Source organism: Cryptomeria japonica, chromosome 3 (assembly GCF_030272615.1).
Source record: "Cryptomeria japonica chromosome 3, Sugi_1.0, whole genome shotgun sequence".
NCBI lineage: Eukaryota > Viridiplantae > Streptophyta > Pinopsida > Cupressales > Cupressaceae > Cryptomeria > Cryptomeria japonica.
In genome coordinates, this window is record NC_081407.1 from 734093218 (window position 1) to 734108643 (window position 15426).

The window sequence follows — 15426 nt, forward strand, 5'->3', positions numbered from 1 at the left end:
TTGGAGATACAAGATTTGCTTCTTAAACTCTATAATGAAGGAATCAATTCTATATCATCAAACAACTAGCCTAAGACACCAATATAAAGTACTCTTGTTCCTCTTGGAAATCCCACACCCCCTCAAGTGTTGAACAACACATGATCACCAAGAAAAGCAACACATATCTAGTAGGTTCAACTCCACAATTTTCAAGGGTGCCTAATGAGGTGACTTCAAATTTCTAAAGTGGGCACCTAAGGAGGTGAATTTTGCATTCCTCATTGCAGCCACCAAAGACATGTGTATGCACGACTCTTCCACTTCCCCAAGTGGAATCCAAGGTAGAAAATTTCTTTATTTCTCCTTATAATTAATACTTCAACATGTGTCCACTCTTGAAAATTACATTTACCATTTGACATAGGCCACAAATATTAATTATTTTAACCCCCTCTCTCACCTTGTACACTTTCCAAGGAATGTGGAGACACATAATAGATTGCATTTAATTCAATTCCACTAAACAAAATTAAAATAAACAATATTTTTCAGTGATACAAGATTGTTCTACACATACAAATGATCCTATAGCAAACACCTCAGGTAACACGAAATGTTTGATGAGTAGAGCTCATAAACATTTCAAAACCATATGCCTATTTCAAATCCACCATTATTTTTTGTCTTCTTGAATATTATTCTTGGGTAAGTGCACAAAGATGGTGGTCAGAAAAGTGGACACCACCCAAAACAAACATGAAAAAAAGAAGCAGCACGTACGCAGTTATAAAATTTGAAATGATCGTGTATGCGCTCAGGTTTGTTGTTCCCGAGCCTAGAGAAGGTAGCGCATACACGCTCCTTTTAGGAAAAGTTTTTAGGAAAAGTAGAGCATACGCACTACCTTTAGGAAAATGACAGCGTATGCGCTACTTATCCCTAAAAGACCGCGTACATGGTACCTGTCAAAAAAAGTTTTTTAAACAAAACTGAGTCTTATTTTCCCATGACAGCCGCGTTTTTATTTCCTTTTTTCTTCATTTTCTTTGCTAAACTGCGGACGGGGTGCTATATTTCTCCTCCAAACCACAAACAAGGTGCCACATTTCTCCTCTAGACACTATGGATCAAGGTTAGTTTTTGTTAATTTTTGTCTTTCTTTCCCATTTGTTCAATTTGTTTTACGTTTTGAATTTAATTTCATTAATTTTGATTAGGTTTTTTTATTTTTTGTTTCAAAAACTAGATTCTTCTAATCCACAAAAAGAACAACAAAATGCACCTCCTGGAAACCCACAAGATGCACCCCCAATTCCTCCTTTTGACCACACACCTGAAACATGGGAGCAATTAATTAATCAATTAGGGTAAAATACATCTAAAAGCAATAGACTGATCGATAAATTGAAAACATCCAAACTTGAGCATCATAAATCCCTTGCCACTAGCCTAGAAACATTAGCTAGTGGTGTCATAGTTGTTTTCACACAAATTACCAAATTGGGGAACTTTAGGGATAGGTGGCATCAATTCTATGCTGATGGGTTATCATACAAGGGAGTCAAAAACAAAAATATCAGTAAACAACAAATATGAACCCTTTTTATTGATACTAAAACTAGTCAGTCATTACCTCTTAATGCAAAGAGTTTTCCCATACATTGGTGTACTAATATGCAGAGGAAGAAGCTTTTTGGGTAAAGGTGGTGGATGGTCTTTGATGATCTACCTTGTAATAATTATGAGGTGCCATTGTATTTTTTGATAAAAGTATACTGTGATTTTGTGCTCAATGTGTGGCCAAACTATTTTGACATGAGAGAGTCCTATGGTAGAGGTGGCGGCTCTACCCAAGATAGACCTAGAGCTCGTAGGCGATTACCCACGGAGAGTCACCACCCTCTAGCACCCAAACCCAAGGTGCATCAGGCTGTCCCAGTAGAGCTGAAAGAGTTGATGGAGCTACAGACTCTTCAGGAGACCACAACATTGACTAGTGCCATCATCCAACATGGGACGTCGTTAGCACACCCTATTGTCCTGGATGATTAGCCATTAGTTGCTCCAGGTGGCGACAGAGAGCCCATTCAGCATATGTGTGTTAGTTGCTCGGGGATAGATGATGCAACCGGTGTAGATGGATCCACATCTCATTCATGCACGATTTGCGGTAGTAGATGTTAGGCCCACACGACTGATGATTTCGTGCTAACAGATGAGTTGATGGACACAATGTTTGCCCATCAACGACATACACAGGTGTGTTGATTTGAATTCATAGTATTTTATTTATTAGTCAATTTAAATTTGTAATTACATAAATGAATTTTTATTTATACATCAATTTAAATTGAGACAAATAATATGCATTTCAGGATGCAGCAGCGGTATCCCATACTCCTCCCCTGGTTACTACAGTTGCAACTTTGATGCCCGAGGTATAAATTTTATAACATGTTAAAATAGAATAGTACACTTTCAATTCAAAAAAAATACAAGATATACTAACTATCTTTAATGCTTGGTCCAATTTTTGGTTTGTAGGTGTTGACAGGGGACCAAATGTCCCAGATTGATGACATCACGCTCTCAGCGGTCGATTTTGGCCTACAAGACTATATGGTATCATATTTTGTACAGCCCTTTTTATCTATTGTTTTAATAGAATATGCAAGTCATTTCATTTTAGATTTTTAAAATTATGTTTAATATATTATCTCTACTAATATCTCATGTTAATTTTGGTTTTTTAGGGTACCCTCTCTGCATCTAGGGCTCCTCCTAAGAAAAATAATTCCTTGAAGATGCCAAAATATGGGAAGAAGGTAATTGAACACATTTTTAGTTGTACAATTGATTGAGTGAAATCAAGTATTAGTTGGGGTTTGAAGATTGATTAGTGTTTTTTGTCTATTTTACATGTACATCGGCCATTGAGCTATGTGGATTTGTTGAATGCACTTGATTTGCCCGTGGATCAAGAGAGGGCGGAGATATGTATCTCTACTTTATTTTCTTGATTTCATGATTATATGCACGTGTACATGTGAACTTGTGATATATTATAATCTTATAATTTTTTCATATAGGAAATATCCATAGCTATTTCATCAATGGCCAACCCTCCTCCATGCATTGGAGAAGCATCTCAGTATCTGGTACAATTTTGTTTGATATATTACATTAATTATTTTTAACCTACAATACTTATTATTATATTAATTGTATTTAATCTTTGATCATTTTTTGTATAGGTAATAGTAACAGTTTCTCCATCGATGGTGAGTCATCCTTAGTCCATTGGAGAAGCATCTCAAGCACGGGTACATCATTGTTCTCTATATTATAGCTTTTAGGTGTTTTTGATATATTTAAGTTAGTACATTGTATTAATTGTACATTTAATCTACAATAGACCCCTTCGTTGTACGGCCATAACATAAATCCTTTTAAGTATGTCTTCAAAAAAACTCCTAAGAGTGACAAGGAGAGGAGAGCGAAGATATTAGCTCCTAGATCAACCGATGAGGTAATCTGCATTTCAATTGCAAAAGAATTATAGTTAAATGCATAGTTATGTTGTTAATTGTGGACTATTTTCTACAAAAGAATTCTAACTTGGCTTTTGAATTGTGGTTTTGCAACCATCTACAGAGCCCCGTACTGCATCGAAGAGGCTTGATTTTGATGATCGAACACAAGTTTAGGATCATATAGTGTTACTTTTGGTCATAGAATGACCAATACATGTAGATATATTCTATATTTTTATTGTATATTGATTTGGACATGGCATATGCCACATTTTTGTAATACTTGTATTGACTTGGCAGACATGCCTTTTTTTGATATATATAAATGTTGATATTCGATCCAATGTGTATTGAGTTCATTATTTTTTATTTGTTGTATTTTGTGGTTGTCCTTTTATAAATTTAATTGATCATTTGCCTATGTAATCAACAATATGAATATAAACAACAAAAATATATGATATAAAACATTGCAATCGTGGAATATGTTTTGATAAAATTTCTAATGTTGAATTAACCCTACAAAACTCCTTGTATTCAATTCATTATTGTCTATTCGATGTATTTGGTGGTTGTCCTTTTATAAATTTAAATGTGTAGACGTATAAAAATGACCACATTCCTAAATGAATATTTTATGTTCATTTTGATTAAATCCAATTAAATTATCCACATTCTTCTATTTTATTAAATAAATTGCTCGATTTATTTAAATAAAATTCACTATACCATTTAATGAATAAATCATTTTATTCAATTAAATCCCCCTAGCCACTTTTAATTAAATTCAAATTTAATTAAATAGTTATCCTAAATTGAATAATCATATTTATTTAATTTCTCCAAATGGCAACCAAATTGAATTAAATCATTTAATTCAATTAAATCCTATTATCCCCTCATCCACTTGCAAGATCCCAAACCCCTTCCTAATCCCTTCTAGAATCTTCTAATCGCTTCTAATTAGCCTAACCCTCCTCTAAACTTTGTCACATCCCTAAGCAAAGGGAGGTCACTTCTCAAATGGCCCAAAGTCTTGGATAACCATTGAAGGTTTTCAACCTTCAACCACCAAAAACCCTAAAGTCTTTGAAAACCATTGAAGGCTTCCAACCTTCAACCACTTAATCCCCAAAGTCTCCAATAACCATTAATGGTTATTTCAAACCCTCCCACATGGTTAAAACATTTGTTTTGACTCAACCTCTATCCAACCCAAGGGTCTCATCAGGTCATTAATGCTTTGACCATGATTATCTCTTAATCATTTGCACAAAGGTTTATCCCTGGATTAGATCCTAATTCAGTGGGTAAACCTAATTTAGACTTGACCCTTAGCCTTTAGATAACCATGAGGTCTTCTCAGGCCTTTAATGCCTCCAACCTCTTCTTTCAACCCAATCTGGTGTGGACATTTGTCATCATTTTATTGGTGTCAATTGTGCACATGGATCCCCAACTTTCAAACCTGGCCCTTGATTAAGCCATTCAATCTTGACCATCCATTGCCCTGTTTGTGCTATAAATAGAGCTCTCATTCCTCCATTCTTAACAATCATCTTTCAAATTTGAAGCATCACACTTATGCTCAAATTGTTTCAAGCTTTCATTTTATATATGCTCTTCATTTAGCCTCTTTTAGATCAGAATTAATCATGAATATGCATGCTAAAGTAGTTTATTTATCATTTTAGTTCCATCATAGAGTAAGTATAGTATGCTAGGATAGTATTCATACTAACCTCGTCATCTTATCATTTAGTTTGTTGCATTTCTAGCATTTCATCTAGCTTATAACACATCTCATGCTAAAATCGATTAAAAATCTCTCTCGTTCTCATATTTGCCATCCCTAAGCCATTTTGCTCAGTAATCTGAGAGCAAAACATTGGTTTGAGGGACATTGTGAGATAGAGAACCATGGGACCCTCCTTGGGAAGCTGAGTAACGCATCGTTACTCCATAGCTTGCATCAAGAAGTCCTGTGTGTGTGTGTGGATTGATATTTTACATAATTTTCACATTTTAAGTTTTATTAATCCATTTTTCCCACATACAAAATGAATATTTGTATATGTAATCAACAATATGAATATAAACAACAATATGTGTTTGCTGCGAGAGCACCCTCACGCTCGCAATGGTCAAATTTTCGTTGTTGTGTGCACAAACTGATGTCACGTGTGCATCTAGGTGGGTAGTTTTACGCTAGGCATGCTCCTGTTGTGCATCCCAAAGCACTGAAACATCGAGAGTCATACCCTGTCGGTGCGATCTCTCAAGTACCCTAAGTCCAAAAAATTGTCAAACTTTTACGGGCTATTTTTTCCAATCCAGGACACATATGATCAATCTGTTTGAAGCTATGGGGTCACGTGAGGCACCTCTACAATGGCATACCTCAATTTTTGATGACTCAAATCCATTTTCAATTGGTAGCATTTTTTCACCTACTATAAAAATCATCTGTTGCATGCAATGCAAAGTTGTAGGATTGGCTAGAATTGATTCAGTTCGTCATGTGCGCAAACCGACATCACGAGCATGTTTGAGTGGGAATTTTTATGCTAGGCATGCCCCTTTTGCACATCCCAAAGCACCGAAATGTCGAAATTCATACCCTACCGATGCAAACTCTTAGGTGCCCTAAGTCCAAAAAATTCTCAAACTTTGATGGATTGTTTCTTCCAATCTAGGACACACATGATCGATCCGTTTGAACCTATGGGGTCACATGAGGCTCCTCTACAATGGCCAATCTCAGTTTTTGATAGCTCGGAGCCATTTTCAATTGTTAGCATTTTTTTGCCTACTACAAAAACTGTCAGTTGCATGCAATACAAAGTTGCAGGATTGTCTAGAATTGATCGGTTCGTTGTGTGCACAAAATGAAATCACAGGTGTGTTTGGGTGGGTAGGTTTATGCTAGGCATGCCCCTTTCATGCATCCCAAAGCGTCAGAATGTTGAGAGTCATAGCCTACCAATGCGATCTCTTAAGTGCCCTGAGTCCAAAAAATTGTCAAACTTTGACAGACTATTTCTTCCAATCCAGGACACATATGATCGATCTGTTTCAACTTGTGGGATCCCATGAGGCTCCTCTATAATGGCCTATCTTAGTTTTTGATGACTCAGAGCCATTTTCAATTGGTAGCATTTTTTCGCCTGCTGCAAAAACTGTCAATTGCATGCAAGGAAAAGTTGTAGGATTGACTAGAATTGATTTGATTTGTCATGTGCATAAACCGACATCACGAGCGCATCTGGGTGGGTATGGTTACATTAGGCATGCCCCTTTCATGCATCCCAAAGCGTCAGAACGTTAAGAGTCATACCCTACCAGTGCGATCTCTCAAGTGCCCTAAGTCCAAAAAATTGTCAAACTGTTTCTTCCAATCTAGGACACATATGATTGATCTGTTTGAACCTGTGGGGTCGTGTGAGGCTCCTCTAGAATGGTCTATCTTGGTTTTTGAAGACTCGAAGCCATTTTCAATTGGTAGCATTTTTTGCCTGCTGCAAAAAATGTCAGTTGCATGCAATGCAAAGTTGCAGGGTTGGCCAGAATAGATTCAGTTCGTCGTGTGCACAAACTGAATTTATGAGCGCATCCAAGTGGGTAGGTTTATGCTAGGCATACCCTTTTCATGCATCTCAAAGCATCAAAACATCGAGAGTCATACCCTACTGGTGCGATCTCTCAAGTGCCCTGAGTCCAAAAAATTGTCAAACTTTGGCGGACTATTTCTTCCAATCCAGGACACATATGATTGATCTGTTTAAACTTGTGGGCCCATGCGAGGCTCCTCTATAATTTCCTATCTCAGTTTTTGATGACTCAGAGATATTTTCAGTTGGTAGCATTTTTTCGCCTGCTGCAAAAACTGTCAGTTGCATGCAATGCAAAGTTGCAGGATTGGCTAGAATTGATTTGGTTCGTCGTGTGCATAAACCGACATCACGAGCGCATTCGGGTGGGAATTTTTACACTAGGAATGCCCTTTTCGTGCATCCCAAAGCATTGAAACGTCGAGAGTCATACCCTGTCGACGCAATGTACAAGTTTCTTGACAACTTTTTTGACAATAATGACAATTTTTGCTCAAATTGTATCTAGTCTCAATATATGACCCCTATGACCTAATAATGACTCAAATAATTCTCCATGATTATATAAGATTCAAGAATTCTCATGATTGACCTTATCACATCACATATACTCAAAACATAGTCACAAAACATTGACACAAAAAATAGTCACAAAACATTGTCACATATTATTCAAAACTTTGCCTCTAAATATGGTCAAATCGGCTCTTGGCTATTTGATTATACAAAAAAATATCTTACAAATCATCTCATGGGATTTTATACAAAATTTGGCATTACAATATGTGCAATTGAGCTCATTGCCATTTTAATATACAAAATTTGGCATGTACATATGTACAAATCAGCTCATTGCCATTTAAATATACAAAATTATGCCCCTAAACATGTAAAAATTACCTCATGGGCATTTATATATACAAAAATGAATATAGAACAATTTGTCGATGATTTATACAAAATTATCAAAATCATTCTACTCTGAACCGTAGAATCAATCAAGTTAGCTTTCAGGATCGTATCTAACCCATATTGTGTCAAGTATTGCCTCATGGTTAGATTCACTAACTTTCCATAAAATCTTGTTATGTGGTCTACCACGATACTTCATCAAATGAATATTTGTTGCAACAACAAGGTTAGAGAAATGAAGAATATGTCTGTGTGTTTCAAAGTGAAACAACCAAACATCAAAATTCTAGATAGGGTATCTCCAAAGCCATGTTCCTATCACAACAACAAACCCTATTGAGTACTCAATACCCTCTCTGTCAATGATTGTGGTTGTCAATATTCTTTTTGGCTCAACACAATGACACAAATAGTAACCTGTGCCTTCTTCATTGTTCTCTTCTACAACAACTGCATACACATGACCTGCATTTTATAAAGTATTAATTAATACCAAAAATAAAGTATGATGTACAACAAAATGAACCAAAAAAAATACTTGCAAAAAAATTAACTCAAAAAATCATTTGAATCCACTAGGTCGGATACATGGTCAAAATCCATTGATGTCTCCATCTGGCTCAATTGTAGTGCTCTGGGAATTTGATATTTATCAATGGGAACCAATGGTCTACAAGACCATTTTTCAATGCACTCTTGTGATTCACATTCTTCCCACAAACAATACATGCATGAAGAGAAAAAACATACCATCTGTCTCGTATAAATTACCGGTGAACTTGAATTTGAACTCATAAATGAGTGCATGTCACACGATCTTGCAACTGTACAACAATCTAGAAAACTTTCAATGTTAGATTCAGTGATCAACCAAAAATATCTATGAACCATTGATGTACCTGGATTACCTAGACCCATCGTAGACTTACACCATCGCACAATTGTTTCTGCATCTATCAACTCAGCGCCACCTTCGTACTTCAATTTTTCTCTAGCTATGGCTCTTTTTACACATGCTCCTGCACCATCATGCTCTCCCTTACCATGTCCAACCTCAGTGAAATTCCAAAAATGTTGTACACCGCTTGTCATATGCATCCTTGTCAACCAATAAAATATCCTTGCATTCTTGAATTGTGCGGTGCAATTATCTGACGATATTAAGTGTCGGGTGTATGGTATGTTCCTTTCCCTTGAACTATCATAAAAAAATTTAAAGCATCCTTGTACAAACTCCAATGAATGAGTACAATAATCACTTATGTAGAAGTGATACTCTTTTACAACCTTTCTATCCTCCTCTGTGCTATCATCTGCATGCATGAATGTTATGTGTACAAAAATAGAAACTTGTGTAGAATGATAATACATAGATTGCACTTCATTTTGAGGTTGTAGCGTATAATTTTCAGAGAAATCAATGATAGAGACAATGGTGCCAAGAAGAAATGTGTCCTTACATAACTTGAATTTCTCATCTAACCATCAAGCTCTATATGTATGCATTATGTACTCATAAACTAGTTTCTCTTGAAATATTTTCATAAAATCAGCTCCACATATATCATTTTTCACTAGCTCACATCTCTTCAAATCTTTTCCATATTTAACTCCATATGTGACTGTCTTGTATTTTCCGAAAGAAACTAGTTTCGTACTAATTTCATGTGTGCTCTCCAAATGTACGTATCTTGGTAAACGTTGCAAACTACCACATATAGCACAAGAACCTTCCAAACAAGGCATCTTATAATAAATGCAACCATCATGTCTATTACATAGCACACTTGAAATAAATTCTCTTATCGACTTAGGAGGTGCTTGTATATTGCATTCCTACAAAACATTGTTAGTGTGCAAAGTAGAACAAATATGACAAAAAATATCATGGTGCATGGAAAATTCAATATGCATCCTATAAAAACACATGGTGCATACATGATTAATCTTAATATAAAAAGGTTTTGCCATTTCAAAAAATCTTTCAGAAATTCTTATTTGAGGAAACTTTTGAAGGAATATTTCATAAAATTTAGTTTGAGTCATATCCAAATAGTGTTTGGCATGTGGCTCGCGATTTGTAGACCCGATTTGCCTTCTAACAACATCTCTTTGGTTGGGTGAAAGTCTTGTGTTTTCATGCCAAAAATTTTCAATTAATGTTCTTTGTGCATCAACAACAACCTTGTCTTTGCATGGTAGTCTACCCAAGAATGCCCAAAGAGAATTATTGTTAGATTCCTCTATTTTTTCCTACCTCTTTAATGTTTTACTTAATGTTGTTCTACTAACGTTTAATGACTTACTTGTTTTGTTTATCAAACAATCTTGTTTTATTTTCTTGCTCATTATGGTTGATGTAATGACACGTCAAGTAGCATTAGAATCTTTAGTACGTGATTTTGAACCAATAGCTTGATATGCATCAAATAGATTTCTCACAATAGTTCTTTCACTGTTACTTTCAGATGATCTTAGGCCTAGAATTTTCATTGTCTCTCTAAAATTCAAATTTTTAATCATTTGAACAATCAATTGACATCTTGCAGTTTGATTTAAGTTTTCAAAATAGTTTTGCCATATTATTTTAACCATTCTCCTACAAGTTTGTTCATTCATTTTATTAGTCATTGGCTTCAATATATTCTCATCAATGTCAATTAGATACTTTGGTTTCCTACGAATGATTCTAGGAGGTGTTAACATTGGAGCATTATGTACATTCAATTCATCAAATAGAGAAGGTGTATGTTCATCATTTAATTGATTATTCAATGTGGTATCTTCTTCAATTGCATTAGGTTCATATGGTAAATCAAATGTCTCTTCTTCAATTGCATTAGGTGCATTATGTTCATTTGGTAAATTGAGTTGAGATGTTGAGGATGGCATACCTTCTTCTCCCATTGTTCTTATTTCATGTAATCTCTTCATACATTGCCTTTGTCTTTCCTTTACAACCTCTTGTTGTTCCATCATTCCTCCCTTGTTCTTTCTTATGGTTGATATCAGTTGTCCTAAATAGAATCATATTACATATATATGTAAACAGAAGTTCATAAACAAACAAATAACCATAAATATGCATCTTATCATTATTTTTTGAATCAAACTATTAAACAATCACAATAATATTGATAAAACTAATAAGAACAACAATTCAATCATTTGAAATCATGCAAAAACAAAAAATTCACTTACTTCTATGTGTAAAATAGTTATAGAAGTGCGTACATAGTTGTAGTAGGGCCTTCAACGACCTCAAAACCTTCTTTTGAGGCCGTCGAGGCTCTTCGAAAACTAAAACTATGTCTACATACCACATGCGTGCTATATTAATAACCGCGTGTGCGTTGTTAGTCCATAAAATGTTGGAAAGCCCAACGGTATTTTTTTTCCATTCTTTACTAATAAGTAGTGTGTACGCGCTCCTAAGCCTAAAAAATGGTATGGCAGGGTAGTGAACTAATAGGCTCAGTACCCTGTACGCGCTTACAAGTAATAAGTACTATGTATGCGTTCCTATGCCTTAAAAAAGTTATGGCAGGGTAGTGAACTAATAGGTTCAGTACCCCATACGTGCTATTTGTAGTAGAAAAAATTTGAATGAAAAGGGAGGGAGGGAGAGAGAGAGAGGGAGAGGGGGGAGAGTAGGGGGAGGGAGAGAGGAGGGGGGCGGAAGGGAGGGAGGGAGAGAGGGAGAGAAGAAGGAGGGGGGAGGGAGAGGAAGAGAGGGAGAGAGAGAGAGAGAGAGAGAGAGAGGGGGGGAAGGAGGGAGACAAAGAGAGAGGGGGGAGGGAGGGAAGGAGAGAGAGAGGGATAGAAGAAGGAGGGGGGAGGGAGGGGAGAGGAGAGGAGAGGGGGGAGGGAGGGAGAGAAGAAGGGGTATGGAGGAAGGGAGAGGGAGAGAGAGCGGGGGGGAGAGTAGGGGGAGGGAGAGAGGAAGGGGGAGGGAGAGAGGAGCGGGGGTGGAAGGGAGGGAGAGAGAGGAAGAGAGAGAGAGAGAGAGAGGGGGGGGGAAGGAGGGAGAGAAAGAGAGGGGGGAGGGAGGGAAGGAGGGAAGGAGGGAGAGAGGGAGAGAAGAAGGAGGGGGGAGGGAGGGGAGAGGAGAGGGGGGAGGGAGGGAGAGAAGAAGGGGTATGGAGGAAGGGAGAGGGAGAGAGAGAGAGAGGGGGGAGAGTAGGGGGAGGGAGAGAGGAAGGGGGATGGAGAGAGGAGGGGCGGTGGAAGGGAGGGAGAGAGAGAGAGAGAGAGGGAGGGAGGGAGAGGGAGAGGGAGAGAGGGAGAGAGAGAGAGAGAGAGAGAGAGAGAGAAGAAGGGGTATGGAGGAAGGGAGAAGGAGAGAGAAGGAGGGGAGGGAGAAAGGAGGGAGGGAGAAAAGAGGGAGAGAAGGAGGGGGAGAGGAAGAGGAAGAGGAAGAGAGAGAGAGAGAGAGAGAGAGAGAGAGAGGGAGAGGAGGGAGAGGGAGAGAGGGAGAGAGAGGGGGGAGGGAGGGAGATGTAGAGGGAGGTAGAGAGAGAGAGAGAGGGGGGAAGGAGGGAGAGGGAGAAGGAGAGAGGGAGAGAAGGAGGGGGAGAGAGAGGGAAGGAGGGAGAGGGAGAGGGAGAGAGGGAGAGAAGGAGAGGGAGAGAGAGGGGGGGAGGGAGGGAAAGAGAGGGAGAGAGAGAGAGAAGGAGAGAGGGGAGGGAGGGAGAGAAGGGGTATGGAGAGAGAGAGAGAGAGAGAGAGAGAGAGAGAGTAGGGGGAGGGAGAGAGGAGGGGGGAGGGAGGGAGGGGGAGGGGGAGGGAGAGGGAGAGAGAGAGAGGGGAGAAGGAGGGAGAGAGAGAGAGAGAGAGAGGGGGGGAGGGGGGGAAGGTAAAGAGAGGGAGAGAGATAGAGGGAGGGAGAGAGAGAGAGAGAGGTATAGGGAGAGGAAAAGAGAGAGAGAGAGGGGGGAAGGAGGGAGAGAGGGAGAGAGGGAGAGTAGGAGGAGGGGAGAGGGAGAGAGAGAGAGAGAGAAAGAGAGAGAGAGAGAGAGAGAGAGAGAGAGAGAGAGAGAGACCATAACATAATATGACCCTTAGAACATAATATGACCCCTAACAACATCTAAAGGGTCATAGGGTGTCCTAAGGGGTCATATGACACTATATGATCCCTTAGCACACCATAGGACCTATAATGACACCAAATAGTGTCCTAAGGGGTCATAGAGCGCAATATGGTGTTGTTATAGGTTGTATGGTCTCCCGAGGGGTCATATGGCATCCTATGACCTCTTAGGACACCATATGGTGTTGTTACGGGTCGTATGGTGTCTTAAGGAGTCATATGGTGTCCTAAGGGGTCACAAGACACCATATGACCTCTTAGGAAACAATATAACCTCTAATGACACCTAAGGGGTCATATGGTGGGCTAATAAAATGATATATTATTTAAAGTTGTGAATAGAACATCATACAATAGAACATCAGTAGTTTAGTTTTGATATAGCTAAGCTAGACCATTGTCAGCATAAGAGAGACTCCAAGAGAACAAACAACAATGCTTTGCTAAAAAGCAAGTGTAAGAGATTGACCTAACCCTAAGAGTACTGCCTTTCTAAAACATATGTTGCTATTAAATTTGCAAGGTTATAGGACTGATCTTGATTGTGACTATAAGAATTACACACTTGATTTCTTTCATGGGTATGTACCCTTCCAAGCCTTTTGACAAGTGATGATCATCATTTACTACCACTACCATGCTTACAACAAACTTTAATTTTTTTAGGTGATAGGCGTTGTGTAACAACATGGGAACTCTCGCATACCCACCACTGTCATTCTCCAGGACATCATATGTGTTACTCTCACTCTTTCTCTTCCTACTGGTTGTTTCCTTCTGAAAAAACATATTGCAGGTACTCTGATTCATCATTTTTCTTTGTTGACACTATTTTCCACATCTGGTCTGCTCATTAAAAGCACATTCGAGAAGAATATTGCTGCAGGTTTCCTTGTTTGTCACGGTAATGCACCCATGGTTCAATTTTAGGCCCTATTCCTCCTATTCAATATACACACACAAATCCATCAGTCAATTTTCTTAGGAGAGAATACATGATAAAAATCAAAGAGGAAGTTGTAGACAAGAAATAAATTCACTTACTTCTATAGAAGTGCAGACACAGTTGCAGTGGGGTATGGAGGGAGGGAGGGAGGGAGGGAGAGAAGAAGAGAGAGAGGGATGGGGTATGGAGGAAGGGAGAAGGGGAGAGAGGGAGAGAGAGGGATGGTGTATGGAGGAAGGGAGAAGGGGAGAGAGGGACAGAGAGAGAGGGATCGGGTATAGAGGAAGGGAGAAGGGGAGAGAGGGAGAGAGAGAGGGATGGGGTATGGAGGAAGGGAGAAGGGGAGAGAGGGAGAGAGGGAGAGAGGGATGGGGTATGGAGGAAGGGAGAAGGAGAGAGAGAGACAGAGACAGAGAGACAAAGAGAGAGATGCACCTTGTATGGACTTGAGAGGGGGAGACAATACACTTATATGTGTATATATATAATTAATATATAATATATTATTATATACATATATATATATAAAAATATTATATATTATATGTATATACACATATTATATATACAATATCATATTATACATACACCCAAAATTTAAACAAACTTAGCGCATACGTGCTATTTTGCGTTGTTTATAGTAAAAATAGCGCATACGCACTATTTTGTGCTATTTATAGTAAAAATAGTGCATACACGCTTCTTACACCATAAGCACCCCGTACACGCTTTTTATACCATAAGTACCCCGTACACGCTTTTGACTGTTTAGGCTTGGAAATAGGCCTGGATGACAAAGCTATGGTTTGGAAGTTTGATTTCCCTCTATTTCTCTCATTTTTGATGTGTTTTATTTTATCGACTTTGTCATCATCAAGTTTACACTTCATCAAGTGGATATTTATAAAATTGCCACCATATTTTCACCCATCTTCTAAGCTTTCTAACCATATAATTTTTTTAAATTTGAACAACAATAACATATTATTATTGAATTTCTTGTACAAGTGTCTCCATAGTTGTCATGGACATAGGTGCACCATTTTTTTAATAAATTTTGATATAATTATCCAAATTTAAAATCTTTTTATATTATTTTAGTGCACTTGATTCTTTACAATTTAAAAAAAGAAATTGTATTTTCAATTTGTTTAGTGCAACTTATGCTTCGTGCAAGAACAGGTACCTAATTTTCAAGATGTGCTCGATTGGAAAAATCATAAAAAAAACAATACTCAACAAAAAATTACAAAAAAATACACATCTTCTAGTGCTCACTCTTAACTATCTTTCTGCCAAAGGATTTGTCAAAATATTAAATCTAACTATGAATTTTTTGATGCACATGTC